Genomic DNA, 16,093 nt, shown 5'->3' with positions numbered 1-16,093 from the left:
CACGATACCCCTTGGTTAGACTGGTTGTCAGACTTTCAAGATTCTGACTAACCGTAACGACTGTCAAAGATGTATGGATAAGAGCCGGGACCCACAATTTAACTTGACTTCCGAAACACGGAGAACCTCGTTATGACAAAAATGGTCACCCATCCACGGAACAACAGTGGCCTGACCTGTGATCGATCAATTTGTGCAGTATTGTTGCTCAAACTCGACTCATCGTTTATTTTTATTATTTGTTGCTATAGCAAGCCACACAATTAAAAGTATATTAAAAAAAAACAACTAGCTATCACGGTTCATGCGACTGGTCATGAGAAACGAGACAGAGTGGTGCCAGATAGACAAACAGATAGCAGAGCTTCAGTAATAGGATGCCGTTTTAAACATAAACATATTTAGCCCTAAATAAAATTAAGGAATTGAATCCTTCTGCCGCGGGACGTTTATAATCATTTTAATCATAGGCACAAAAACACTCAGACTCAGAACAAGTATACTTGGATCGCAAACAATAATTATTGACTTTGCGGCACGCTTGCTCTCTTAAATCGAGTAATAAGCACACGGCTCTTTATAGGTTTTGATTCCCGAAGAACTATTTTTTTTCTATAGATTTTTTGCATTAATTTCAAAGCAGAAATGAAACTAAAAAACCGACAAGAACACGTGCACTTAAACGTCCGTAAAAATATGTACGATATTCATCATCTATACTAATATATAAAGCTGAAGAGTTTGTTTGTTTGTTTTTTTGAACGCGCTAATCTCGCGAATTTTTTTTTTTGTGTTGAAGAGGAATTCATTCTTCGAGGAAGGCTTTAGGCTATAAACCATCACGCTGCGACTAATAGCAGAGAAGATACAATGGAAAATGTGAAAAAAGCAGGGCAGGTGTAAATCATAACTTATATCTTCTACCCACGGGGACGAAATCGCGGGCAACAGCTAGTGTTTTATAAATTTTCCCTAATCTGTTGTATAAGACTTGGTTTCGTATCAAGTTTGAGCGGGCCATATTTGCCGCAGAAACAGAGTAAAGACCGCGTCTCGACAAACGTAGTGTAGGACGTCCTCAGGCACGGTGGAGTGATGATCACATGAGCGTAAGATGGCTGGCAGGAGCTGGATGCGAGCAGCCGAAAATAGATCTCGATGGCGTGCTATTTAGGAGGCGAGATGGTGATGATGATGAAATTTCAAGATGTTGATGTCACGGGAAGTTTGGTACGGAAGGAAGGAAGGTTTTAATTTTTTTGCGAGTGTCAAAAATTTGCAGCTCCAATAGACAGTTGTATCTTTTGATTGTGTTGGCTCAGAAGATTTATTTATCATATGTTGATTGGAGAGGCAGTAGATTCGATTATTGGATGATTTTAGTTAGATAACATCACGCGTTCCAGAGAAAAACGATCTTGACAAATAAACAAATGAACGGATGGACATCAAAGTGATCCTATAAGGGTTAAATTGTTTCAAGAACAAACTAATTAATTAATTTCATAACATTTCAAAATATAACACCAATATTTACTAATCATTATGTTAATTGCTTAGTTCGATGTATCTTTAATTACCAACAATTTACCCCAAGTGGTGATATTTATAATTAAAAAGCTATTAGCGTTTTTTAAATATTTGATCGAATTTAAATATGAATTAAGTTAAAATTAATGAATCCAATTAGTACAGTATTTGTTATGTAATATTTAGATTTTTATAACGTGGTGCAATTTAAGAGAAAATAAAATAAAAATAGGGTTCCGTATGCAAAGAGTAAGAACGGAAACTCATGACGAAGGCACCGCTGTCTGTCCGACTGTCCGTTCATCTGTCACTAGACTGTATCTCATGCTATAGCCATATTGCCACTTGCTTGTTCAAAATTCATTTAATTTTGATTTCTATCATTATTCTATTAGTAACTAACTTAGTATCTTTATGAGTTCTTGAAGTTCTCAACTGGAAACCCTGAGAAGAAATGTAAAAAAAAACTTAGATGAGGAATATGTAAGTTTTTGAAGTCTAGGTAACTTTGTAAAACCAAGCTATTTTTTTTCGAGAATTATTAAAGTATTATTTAAAATCTTGCGCAGAACATTGAGTTTCATCTTTACGAATATCATATAAAGATAAAGTTGCTCAGTTTGTGACGTTATACGATGAAGAGGTACAATTGGATCTACTGAACCGATTCAAAAAAATATATTACCCATAGGAAACCACTTTATTGTTGAGTGTCACAGAGTGTTTATTAATCTAGACCCCCACCCAACAAAGGCTTTACTCAGCTAGTTTCAAATAAAAAGGGTAATTTCACGAATGTATTTTAATACTTATTATCTTAACAACATAAGCAAGGCCGCGGGCATTATCTAGTATGTAATACACATTGATATTTAATTCACGCCGAGGCTGAGTTCGCTAATTTAGTTTTAATTGTGACACCAGCTATGTCAATCGAGTTTGGAGGTTATAATGTGCGTACGCGTCTGTCAAAGCATGTATTTCCTTAGGCAAGTAATTAATTTAGCGCCTAATCAATTCATGATAAAATAACATTAGATCAAAAGTGACGAAAAAATATTAACCAAGAAGGATAAATAAATGCGTCAATGAATATTTGCATTTTTCGCTTTTGTATAATATGATATTTAGGAGTTATTTTGAAAGTAAGGTTAGAAATTTTAAGACAATAAATTTTGAATAAGAAACTCATATTTGACATATTTAAATATCAACAAAATGAAATAAAATATAGGTTATCGCTACTTTTAAACTGAGGCTAACCCTGGCAAGGGAAAATTTAGGACTTAACATTGCTTTATACAAACTCATGTATGTCTTATAACTTCAAAACCGTATTTTTCAATCCATGATTTTGCTGATGGTTTTAAAAAATAAATATTATGTAAGTACATCAGGCTCTAATTATTTCTCTCTATTAATTAACTCTTTCGTGAATTAAAAAATAATAATATTTGGACTTTTTCATGAAGGTTTTGGGAGTAATTCTTCTATTCAATTAAGTATAAATAAAAAACCAGCCTATATACGTCTCACTGCTAGGCACGTTCCTCTAGCCGTATAGCAAAATGTTGGATCATTTAATAACAACACAAACTCACTTCAGATTGAAATATTTGTCTATAATTAATCAAAAAGTACATAAATCTTTCAAAAAGTCTCATTGAAACTTTGCTTGCGTCAGGATCGAACCTGCACCTCGTTTATCCAAATCCATGTATACAACCGCAAGGCCACCACGACTTTATAAAATAAATAAAAAAGAAAATAGTACCGAATGCAGATAGCCTAAACTTATAATTTTTAAAGTTGTTTCTTACAATGTGATTTTAATAGAAGATTAAATGTAGGATGTGCTATCGCGGTCGAGGCTGTTATAACAATTATGTCGCAATCGTTTTAATATTTTCTGAAGTCTTAGCTTTGTTTCTATTGACGAGCAGAAATACTGCACTCTCATTGACAATTTTCTCTAATGATGACTGGCCTGTTGTTGGCCTAGTGGTTAGGGGCCTTGACTGATAGACCACAAGTCACGGCTTCGATTGTTACCCAGGACATTTTTTTGTGTGATGAGCACGATCATTTGTTGTGTGTTTAGGTGTAATTCATCTATATTTAGGTATATTTAGGTAAATATCCCATATTTAGGCTGCTGGTAATTATTATCATCAGCCTATATTCGTGCACTGTGAATAAAATTTAATAAAAAGTATTACACAATGTTAAAGCCCTATTATTAAAAACGGTATTAACGATTTAAGCAATTTGCCAATAAAAAAAACATACAGCGAACGTCCAACAAAAACTAAACTACTTGATGAAATTTTTATGGTTCTAAATAACACCTATTATACGTCAAACAAAAAAGGAAATCAACAAAATCGTTTTATCCAGTCCAAAGTTCTTAAATAATAAACATAAAAATTAGACACCAATAGGGATGATGACATTTTTTTTTGCAGTGTCCGTCTTGTAGTTTTTTGTTAATAATGGATATGTACTTTTGAGTTTGTCCTGCAAACATAAATTGACCAAATTACAGTGAATGAAACTTACGCGTGATGTCACGATTGAGTATATATTTTACTCTATCGTTACGTCACAAGCCCCCTCTCCTAAACTTTAAAGCAGTTAATCTTTGTCAATTCTAGTTTTTCTGTAAAAGGAAAAAATACGTGTCTCATACTTTTCAATTAGCTAACCGAGGAACTAATGAGATTTTTTCTTTTTATACCCAGTCATCATCCCTATTGAAAACCTCCTTTTTCAAGTCGGTTGGAAAAGAGAGAAAATCATTTTTGGAACAATTCCTTACGAAAATACATACCTATTATATTTCGTCAAAGATCATCTCAATCAAAAATCGACTAGAAAACAGTAAAAAGCGAAAAATATCAAAGAAAAATTATTTCAATATTCCAAGAAACAAGAACAATAGTTAAAACGACCTCAAATCGCATGCTTCAATGGTTCAACAGACAGACAATCCTATTATATAATCGGCCGTGAAAAAAACCCGCAAAAAGTGATTGTTAAAAAACGTATTGCAATGAATATCGGTCAAGCTCAATGTTGACTTGTAGAGTTCGTTGGAGCGACGGAAAAACCATTGTACAATGCTTTATTTTATTAGAAAAACAAACAGATATTATACATAAACAATTACAATCACAATAAACAACACATAATCCAAAACAGTTTCCACACTTAAACGATACATTCGCGCCAAGAACAATGTTAAACAGGTATGAAAAAGAAGAGAAAAACAATATTTCAGTATCAAAAAAAAAATTATATAAAACTAAAAAAATCTCAAATGTTCAGAGAACCCAAACAATGGTGAATGAGTTTGTTAAAAACATCTATAAGGGTTTCACTATTACCGTTATTCATAAGATCATTATACAGACGGCATGCTCTTAAAATAATGTTATTTGGTAGATGTAAAGTGACTTGGCTTGTACTTAAAGTACCAGAATTGTTGGATTTGGAACCTTTTGTAAAGTATACCAAGAACGCTATTGGAAATCATGTACAAATGCTTTAATCTACAACCATCTGTGTTGCTAGGTAGACATACTTATTTCTTTTATTCAAATTTTGAATGCAGTTCAGAAATAAATGATTTCAAACTGATCGGATAGGCATGTGGACTAAATAACCAAGCCAATTCTACTGTAGCTTGTAAAACAAGTATAATATATGTACATATGTGTCATCCACGAATGCTTGTCCTGAGTCTGGGTGTCTTTGTGCATGTGACTCGAATGTTTGTGAAACCCCCGTATGATGTAGTATGAGTCGTTTGATTTAAATAAATCACAGCAATTACTGCAACATTGATACAGCTCAATCATTATTAATCAACCATACTTAATTACCGTTTTTAACTAATGAATAGATTGAAAAAGTCTCTCTAATACTTACGTTCCATTGAATACGATATTTGAGCATAAACTGACAGACCGCAGACGTGTCCCAAAGAGGTGTCAAGATATCGATTTTTTGGAATTTAGGAAACTATTAAATGTGAAAAATTGCAGTAAGTCCGTAGGAAGTTTTGCATAAAGAAGGGATATATTAGATTTCACCTTGAAATATGTGAGAAACTGCTGTCTTTTACGGCGTCTTCGTGTTCAACGCGTGCCTCAGCGCGAGCAGACTCTGTGGACCCGATGCCTGCCAGACCAGTGGGACTATCCGAAAGGGTAACTTGGAAGCCAAGCCAAGGAATGCACGTGGGCTTACGGCTGTAAAGGTTTGACCTCTAAAGGTTTGACACTCCCTTCGACTCAACGCTAACTCCTGGAAAATTGCATTGAGAATCAAATTACTTCCAGCATGCATTCTCCTTGATGGTAACGACTTGCTTCGATCGATCTGGCTCTTTCTTCCAAGGCCAGTCCAGGAAAAAAACTCCAAGAATTTACTCTATATGAAAACGCTATTGTCTGGACTTAAAAAGAGGCTATAAGCAGTTAAGTAATCTCACCTGCAAATAGCTAAAAAAAGTGGAGACTTGACATCTAAAAGTGATTACCCTATTAGTGTTACCCTGTTTTATATTAAGAACGTAATCGGGTGAATTTCCCGGTCCCAAAAATTGCGTGGCATCGATGAAATCGGTACTAAAAAGCATTGTTATAATGTTCTAACATTTTTTTTTTAGGTAGATGACATAAAAATCTATCTGTAGCACTAAATATTTTATTAATATAATTAATAGGTTTTCCAAAAAAAAAAGTTAAACCACATAATCTTTCATCGCCGTGTTTGTCCACGACTCACCTTGATGTATTAAAGTCACCATTGATCAAAAATGTATCGTTATCTATATTAAAACTTAGTTTTATTTGGTTCGTGAATAGTTAGAGTATTGACTCGGAATACATTTATTCAAATATTTACACAATACAACGTATGGTTAATAAAAAACCATTTGTCCCAGAACTACCTTTCATCGCCATGTCCTAAACATATTTGAGAATATTGCATATTCTAACGTTTTGCGTCGCTCCCGTTTTGCGTTAAACGTTGCATATAAGTAACGTCGAAAGGCTAGACAAGGAACGACGTGTGTACGTGCCTGCGTTTTCGAGCTATAATTAAAAGTATTCAATTTTTTTGGTACTGGACATTTTTTCTTTCATCGCCGTGGATAGGTCTAACTTCTATTTCAATAAGTTTTTAATCTCGATTGAGCATTCAATACAATGCCATTTATATTTAGCTTATTTGTAAAGTGTTCATTACTGTGAATTATTACCAGTTTTTTAGTAAATTGAATTATACCCCTTGATTTTCATCGCCGTGCTCTCATTTCCGTGGTTTCCGGACAAAATTTGCTATGGCAATGAAAAAAAATACACGGGAATGAAAAAAATATCATCGCCGTGCCTTGTAAAACAGTTTCCTTTCATTGCCGTGGCCACGTGTTTCATTTCCGTGACTTATGTTTGTTTCGCCACTAGACAGGAATGTATCTATTTATAGTTATATTATAAAAATAATATCATGTGTGACTGGATTTTTACACATTATATTCTATTATTATTGCGTATAAATTAATAGTATTTATTTTTGTTTCAATGATTAACTTTATCATTTAAATATTCTTGTACACTATAATAACATTTCATTGCCAAGGACGCCTGTTTCATTGCCGTGCATGCATGTTTCATCGCCGTGGCACGGAATTTTCAATCTTGTATATCTCATTAGTTTTTTAAGCTATCTGCTAGATATTAAGCAAAACTGCATATCTGATCGAAAACTTGAGAAAACACTATTTTTTATTGTTCTAAAGTTGAAGAATAAAAAATCCACGGAAATGAAGATTTTTTTGGACCTGTTGAAATTCACCCAATCGTACTAATATTACAAACGCAACAGAAACTTGTTACAAAGATAGTTTATAACCAGGATTAACACATAAAATAGATTTTTATCCCGATTTTATGTTTCGATCATTTTCGCTTTGTAGCAAGCGAGCTCGCGGGCTACAGCTAGCTATAAACATTTTACCCAATTCCTATCAAATAAATATTGAACTATCCTGTTCGACTACGATCCGTGTCTGAATACATTTTATGTGTGTATGTAACATAATATTTCGCCTGACCAAATCCAGGACAGTATATACTTGGTTGCCAAAGCTGTATCGTATCAGTAACAAAATATCTTGGAATGGTACACCTGCGGCAATGCCCATTTATTCAATCATGCGTGAGTCTGCATGTAATTTTTACCTAAATCCTCATACAACTTTTGCACGGTAAGTTACTGATGTAAGTAATAGAAATTATTTATAATTTGGCTTACGACAACAAAATATTTTTATAATTTTATTTGAAATAAATTTGATTTAGGTTATTATGATTGTGTTATTTCAGGATATCTATCATATAGTTATGTCAAATTTCATCAATCTTAGTTAATTAGTTTTTGAGATGAGAGTAACAGAAATTTGTTAGTTTTTATAATATAGAAGACTTTCTCTCCAGCTTACATTAAAAACATATTTTGTCTACTAATTTTGTGTAATTAAATGTGCTTTTTTGCGTCGGATTTTTCTCTTGATAAAAAGATTCTCTTAAAAAAAAACCCTTTTGAGAAAAGGAGAAAAAACAAATAAATAATTCCCAAGGATCAATTTATTACTTTCTCCTTATCAACTTAACGGAAGATGATTATTATGTTAATAATTTAAGTGAACAATACCATCATTTTCCAGTTATTATGGTAATTAAGAGGAAATTTAAAATTTTATTAGTACCATTGTTTTCCTGGTTATTTACTATGAAAGTGGACTTGGGTTATGGAATATCTTTTTCTTCGTTTAAATGGTAGAAAAGGGAATGTTTGTTTTAAATGAAAAATGTTTGTGGTTCGTCAGTTAATCTTCAGTCCCGAACTACACCGTTTTCGGCAATGTAACCAGTCCCAACCAAATTACATTTCTCATTTTTAGCTCGCTCCATCCTACTACTATTATAAAGGCGAAAGTTTGTAAGTATGGATGTATGGATGTTTTTTACTCTTTCACGTAAAAACTACTGAATGGATTTGAATGAAACTTTACCACAATATAGCTTATACATCAGAATAACACATAGGCTACAATTTTTGAGATTTCTAATGTGAGGTCGTAAAAAAACTCATTTTTTGCGCTTACATTGCAAACGCTGAAAGAATCCTACAAGATAGATAGAAGGCAGATAGATAGATAGAAGGCAGGTATAAATTATAACTTATATCTTCTAACCACGCGGACGAAGACGCGGGCAACAGCTAGTTCATTATATTTTCAACAGTCGTAATCAATAGAAAGGATAAGAGCTGACTCAAAAGCTCAAAACCTTTACAATTTTAAAAAATGTTGTCAATAACATTTTTTGAAGCTGTTTAGGTTTTTCATTTATGCTAGAGCCTTTAAAAATGTACGAGGATCTGTAGGTATGTAGGCAGATTTAGCTGCGAGCGTCAGTTAGAAAGCAAAAAACTGTTACAGAATTTTCCTTCCTTGCTTAGGTCAATTTTCCTTTTTTTCTTATAAAGGAAAACAATATAACACTTCATTTTTCCTTCCCAACAATGGGATAATTTTCCTTTTATTTAAACAATTTGCCTTGTTGACAAATTACAACGTAATTATTACGTGATCTTCTTTTCGGAAGGTCGATGTACACCTGGTTTCATGGCTTACGAAGCACATTCTCTAAAAGCTTTCCCACGATACCGCAACAGATAAAATGATCAACCGCAGGAGAATATTTGACGGAACCCGCTCTAACTATTGTCTCACACCAACCAAAACAAATTATTTTTTTGTCAGCTATTATATCACGAATATCCATGAGTCAGCCTTTTTTTTTGTTCCAAATACGTTGGTCAGTAGCAAGCGTGGTGATCAATGGTAAGTTATGATGACAGTTCCAGACGAATATTGTCAGGTGGGTCACTCATGAGTTTCTTTGAAAATGTTAGAGTTACTGAAATTGAGAACTTGTATGAGTCCGTGTATGTGTGACGCTGAACGAATATTGTGAAGAGGTTTTTTTCGGTGGAGTGGGCTATCTTAAGAAGTAGTGAGATTTTGAAAAATATTTTGTCAACTGAAAAAGTTAATCTATACTAATATATAAAGCTGAAGAGTTTGTTTGTTTGTTTGTTTGTTTGTTTGAACGCGCTAATCTCAGGAACTACTGGTTCGATTTGAAAAATTCTTTTTGTGTTGAATAGACCATTCATCGAGAGAGGTTTTAGGCTATATATCATCACGCTGCGACCAATAGGAGCGAAGAAAAAGTCATAACTTATATCTTCTAACCACGCAGACGAAGTCGCGGGCAACAGCTAGTATGTAATATGACTTTATAGATAAATGATATAAAAAAAATTGATTGCTTTTTTTAAATAAATATTTACCCAAGGAACTCGGGATAAATGTTTCATCGAAAAGCCACAGAAAATAACTGCTGAAATCGATCTATCGATTTAGCCCCTTAGTAATTGCACGAAGCCTAGCAAGCTTTCGATACCTTACGCGAGCGTTATAAAACTCAAGTTGCATAATGGTAATTGCTTGGTGCAGGATAGAGTTGGATATTAAAAACTTCAAGAAGAAAAATCTTAAAGACTGACAAACCCAGAACATTAATCTTTGTGCAATCTATATTATACTAATATATAAAGCTGAAGAGTTTGTTTGTTTGTTTGTTTGAACGCGCTAATCTCAGGAACTATTGGTCCAAATTGAAAAAATCTTTTTGTGTTGAATAGACCATTCATCGAGGAAGGCTTTAGGCTATAAATCATCACGCTGCGACTAATAGGAGCGAAGATACAATGGAAAATGTGAAAAGAAACAGGGCAGGTATAAATCATAACTTATATCTTCTACCCACGGGGACGAAGTCGCGAGCAACAGCTAGTATTTTATAACTACCAATTCAGTTGCCTTACGTCTGATTACAATTAATAGTAATATAATACAGTAGTCAACTGAATTGACATTGAAAGTCAATTATGTAGCAAAAAAGAAGTTAAGGCTACCTTATACGCGTGTATAACAATATTTTATTTACTTTTGAATTGGAAAATTTAGGAAAGGAAATCATGATGAAAACTAAGTTAATAACAATATATCAAATCATGGTGTGGTATTTCTTAATGACAGTCTTGACTACACGGAAGTCGAGTGGTTGAGGTTACCCCGCCAAGCCATACGTGCGCGGCTCGTCGTGGTTTCGATCCCCGCGTAGAACAAGCATTTGAGTGAGTCTAGTTTTATTATATGCTAAATCATGGCAAGGTTTATTAACTTTGGGAAAGCCATGAATACTATACCAACGAGGGAGTTAGTTAGTTACTACTAAACCCTAAACCACACAGATGATGCGCAAGCGGTTCCGAGTGTCCTATAAAATCAAAGGCATATAAAAAAAACATAAAACGGGTCTCCTTTTCCTTTCATTAATCTTTTACATTTCTATCCTTCTTTGATAACAAAGTAGTCAATAAGACTAGACAAACGAATCCATATATTGGGGTTGTTAATTTTTTTACCAAAGCTGCTTTGTGCATTTTGCTACTTCAGCATCAGATCAACTCAATGTCATCATAAAATCATCTAATGTAAACATGTAAATAAAATTTCAGCTCATTGGAAACCAGGTACTTAATGTGTCAAATGTAATTTGCAAGATTTGTTTGATTTGAAAATAAAACCTTATTAGAAGTTGCACAATACAACATAATACGCCCAAAAAAGATTGACGAAAATAACATTATTATCAGAACAAAAAACTCATTATTCAGAACTCACGTTTCTGTCCATATCAAATATTATCGAGAGGTCAATAAAAACAGTAGTTTTGGTGTGTTTTTAATAAAATATTGATAACTCTCTTATAATTCTGTTAGGACAGTGTTTGTTGTTTATGTATGCATTTAATTTATATCAATGAGGAAATTATTTCGATTTGAGACTAAAACGTCGTTATTTGCCGACGTTTTGGGTTATAGGTTGAGGTTGACTGGCCTTGGTTCTGTATTGATGAAGTGTGTCCATTCAACTCCGTATCTAAGTCCGTATAACAATATAAAAGACATAAAATTATACACAACTTTTACACAACGCCATCTAGTCGCAAATCTTGATAAATACATGTATTGCATACTATAGATAGATTACGCCCAAACACAGAACAAATGATCGTGCTCATCACACAAACATTTGTCCTGGGTGGGTATTGAACCTACGGCCTCCAGTATAGCATTCTGGGCCACTAGACACTACACCAAGAGCCAGTTCTTAACAATTCCAGTTCTTGAAAATCTTCTAAAATTAAACCTACCAGGAGTTATAACATCTTCAATTCTGTCTTTTGAGCAACTACGACATCAAGTTATTCACATAAGTCATTGGAATTTTCTATGCTGCTATTATGACTTAATTTCTTCTTTTTCGTACTAAATAAATATCCCGCACTATTTAATCCATATCGACTGTTCGATTTGTTCCGTCGCGAAGGGTTCGAAGAAGAATCAAGTCACATGCACAAAACACCTCAAAACAAACATTCATCGATCACACAAACGCTTGTTCTGCTCTTGAGATTAGCGTGGTGACCTCAACCAAAGTCTTGTGGTGGAGTCAACACCTTTGCATGGAACTTGACAAAAACTGCAAAGTCATCGCACTAGAATATTCGAAGTTCCAATGATATTTGGATGTCACGGTAAGCTACACATAAACTATTTGACAACGAACCGTAGCATAGCAAACGCAAAAAAAACTTTATTCAATATTGAAGTTTTGCTTATAAACGTTATAGATCAAACGTGGATGGAATACACTTATAATATGCGCACAAAAAGATTGAAAGAAACAAAGATATAACAACCAGAAATGAAAAGAGAAACATCGATTACTGAAGAGAGGAAGAGGAGAAAAAGACCAGCCATTGTTTCTTATTACCAATCGCCCGCTAGCATCTAATTACATCTCCATAATTGATCATTGTACCTAAAATTACCACCTGTAACTAACTACATTATGGAAGCAATAAAGTATTGAGTATTGAGTACATCTCTATTTGAGACACAAAATTCTAATGTAACGATGTCTTCAACCTCACAATGAATTCATTAAAAGTGATTTAAGGTGGTGATCAAGATGTGTCCAACATACAACTACTTTTATTCAAAAAGTCTTACAACAAGTGCCGACTTTGATAAACCAACATTAACTTTAAAAAATAAGTTACTTAAGATTATGAATCCTTTTCTTTTGTCCCAAAAAAGAAACCTTTACATGAAATAATACTTCAAAATTCTTCCTTAATTCTCCATGAGATATCCATAATGTTTTCTGAAGACGTCATTGTCAATACCCTGTACTTCTGCGTTCTTTCCCGTTACCATGTCATAACGAACTTAATCATTTTCCTCTTCGCAATGATTAATTAATACAAGTCTATTATGACCAACACCTAGGAACTAACCCAGGACATATCATTCAAGTTTGTCGGATGTATAAATAATAACATGTTTTAATGACAGCTCATAAGTAAATAATAAATTGTTCAATTTTATTCCGATTTCTCGGAAATACTAAATGGGGTTTTACCCTTTATTCATTCATCAAGTTATAGAAATTATTAGTTTAGGTAAACATGTGCTTGTGGCTAAGCTATAACTGCACAAATTAATTGATCACAGTAAAGATACGCTTGATACGATCGGTCCGTAGATGGCTGACCATCTTTGTCATAACGAGTTCCTCTATCTTTCGGAAGGCACCTTAGATTGTGGGTTGTTTTTGAGAGTCGTTACGGGCAGAAAGTCTGGCAAAATAAATCAACATGGTGATTTTTGTCCAGCAGTGAACATCTTCCAGGCCAATGATGACGAGAAACCCGAGACTGCAAATTTAAATTAAAGCATTCAATATCCTCATAGAAATCATCTGCCATAATTTATATTTTATTTATCTTTATTACGACAAGTTATTAATTTAACACAAACAGAGCCACGGGGTTAACATTGTTGCTTTATTATTTACAAACAATATTTTAAAGTGCGATAATATTCGAGGTAAATGATTGATAATGGCAATCTTTTTGTGTCGTGACTTGTTAACATGGGGTATAGTTGCCAGCTGGCAATGGCGTGATCTTATCTCGAATCAGCTAAATTAATTTAAATTTGTAACCATCTCAGTACGGGAGAACTTACCGGTGCCTTGTTGAAGTCGTCCAGGGTATGCTACTCCGGTCAAGAAATGGACTCAGAATTTTCAGTCCATGCTAGCACTAAATCCCTATTCTGTGCCTTTGATTATAGTCCCTTGTCTAATCAGCCCGGTATCCAATAAAAAGGCTTGCCTCAGGCATATGCATGATCTGAATACTCGTAACGTGCAGGCATACAGCTATTACCTAAAAGACTGCATGTATAGCCGAGTGGTTGAGGTCACAACTCCAAACCCACTGTACGCAACGTTTCTAGCGTTTATGGGCTCCATGAATGATTGTTTTAAGTCTGGGTGTCTTTAAGCATGAGAATTGAATTTTTGTGAAACTCCCGAGTTACAAGGATTAAATTCCTTAGTGTGGAAGTCCTTCCAAGAAGCTAGTTTATGAAGTGCTATTATTATTACGCTGAAAAATAGTTCTAATGATTGAAATGTCAAGTTTAAGACACGATACTTATTGTAAAGATCGGTTTCTATGCAATTGTCTACTAGATTGTGTTTGTTGGGATTTAAAATATTGGTATCTGCTGTAATTAAATTCATGTTACAAGGTTTTCCTTCACAGCTAATGATAATTTGATATCTACTAAAAGACGATAGTTTTTGTGAAATTTTTATGAATGAAATTTTTATCGACTTATTTTTTTATGAAATTGATGCAGCATTTATGAATATCTTTTTTCAAGTCGAGTTATAAACCAGTTCTTGAACTCACAAAGTAGTCTGGCTAACGACAGCATAATTAAAATTTGTAATTTTTATTATTTTAATTACCAAACCAACAACTGTTTATGACTACATCGTTGTCAAATAGTAATATTATTGGAAGTAATATGAAAATTAATTATTTTCACACTCAGTTTGGTATACCACAAGGCAGTTACCAGTAAAATAAAGCATTTTTTTTCAGGCGAAAGTCTGTACGAATTTCGATGAGGGTTTTCTTTCATGATAAAGATTATATAAAATAATTAGTTACTCAATAGCAAAGCCCAAGGCTCCAGAAAAGGTAAGAATACGACCAGGATATTACCTAGTCTTTGAAAACTAACATATCCCAATGCTATTGTGGGTTAGTCGTGACCAGAAGTTAAGTTAATTATTTTAAGACACCAAAAATAAAGTGTAGCAACTAATTTGTTATTAGTCAATACAAGCAAAAGGTTTATGGAAATACCCTCGTTACCCAGTAACTGGAATTAATATAGGAAGAAATACCAAAGCAATAAAAACTCCTTGCTTACTTCTTGTTTTATTTAGTGGCCATTTTGTGGTCAACGTGTCATAGCTGTCACTTGGGTCTGTGTGGTGACCTGGTGACGTCACAGGAGATCCCTTAGCGGAATTAAACCAAATTACTTTAAGTTTGAATCATGGTGAGTTTAGAGCTTTGGGGATTTTTCCTAATTGTCTGCAGATTCAAAGGAAAGAGGTTGATTAAAATTAAATGCTTTTTTTTGTAACAACACAATATTTCGAGTGATTTTAAGGACTTTTGCCAAAAATTTAATGAAGTTTTGGCCAATTGCAATGGTGTATGTTAAATTTTCAGATATTAGAGATTTCTCCTTGTTTCTTTGCACCTTCTCTTGGTTGACTGGGAGATAATGCCTCTGGAATGATTTTGCCATTGTATATATTCTTCATTTCAATGTCAATTCAGTCTATCGACTTCCACTCCTGGGCATAGGCTAATCCAAGTCACGCATCAACATTCCTCCACCTTCCTCACCGATATTTTTATACAAAGGATTTATTAAATAACGTGGGGATGATCACTTCTTTATCAGTCATTTTTGTTCCAAGTATCTAGAGTTATGGTAAGCCAACTTAAGTATTTGATATTTTTACACCAAATAAAGAAGTCTCCTTACCATAGATCTTCATTAGATAACTTAAAAATGTATTACTCGTAATAACAACATCTCGAAAGGCATGCACTAATTATTTGAACGTATGATAATGCTAAAAATTATCTGCATATAGCGACGACGCATAGGTATATAAACAATTATAATCTAACCAAAACAAAACAAACATTACTAAAACGAAATGTGAATCAAATTTAGTGTATTCCCATATTCAAGCAAATATGGTGTTTCTCTCGGAATTAATGAAAACAAAAAAAATAGATGATTTTTTTTTCGTCTCTGCCTGTGATCTTTCATTGATAGGACATGGAGTTAGATTGGATGTTTGGGATTTCCAAAGACACTGAGTGAGAGAGGTATGGAATTATGTTTATGTACCTAATTTGTGTTAAACTATGCCAGAAATAATAAAAATAATATGAAAACTTTT

This window comes from Trichoplusia ni, chromosome 26, assembly GCF_003590095.1.
Source record: "Trichoplusia ni isolate ovarian cell line Hi5 chromosome 26, tn1, whole genome shotgun sequence".
Lineage (NCBI taxonomy): Eukaryota > Metazoa > Arthropoda > Insecta > Lepidoptera > Noctuidae > Trichoplusia > Trichoplusia ni.
This window is presented reverse-complemented; position numbering follows the sequence as displayed.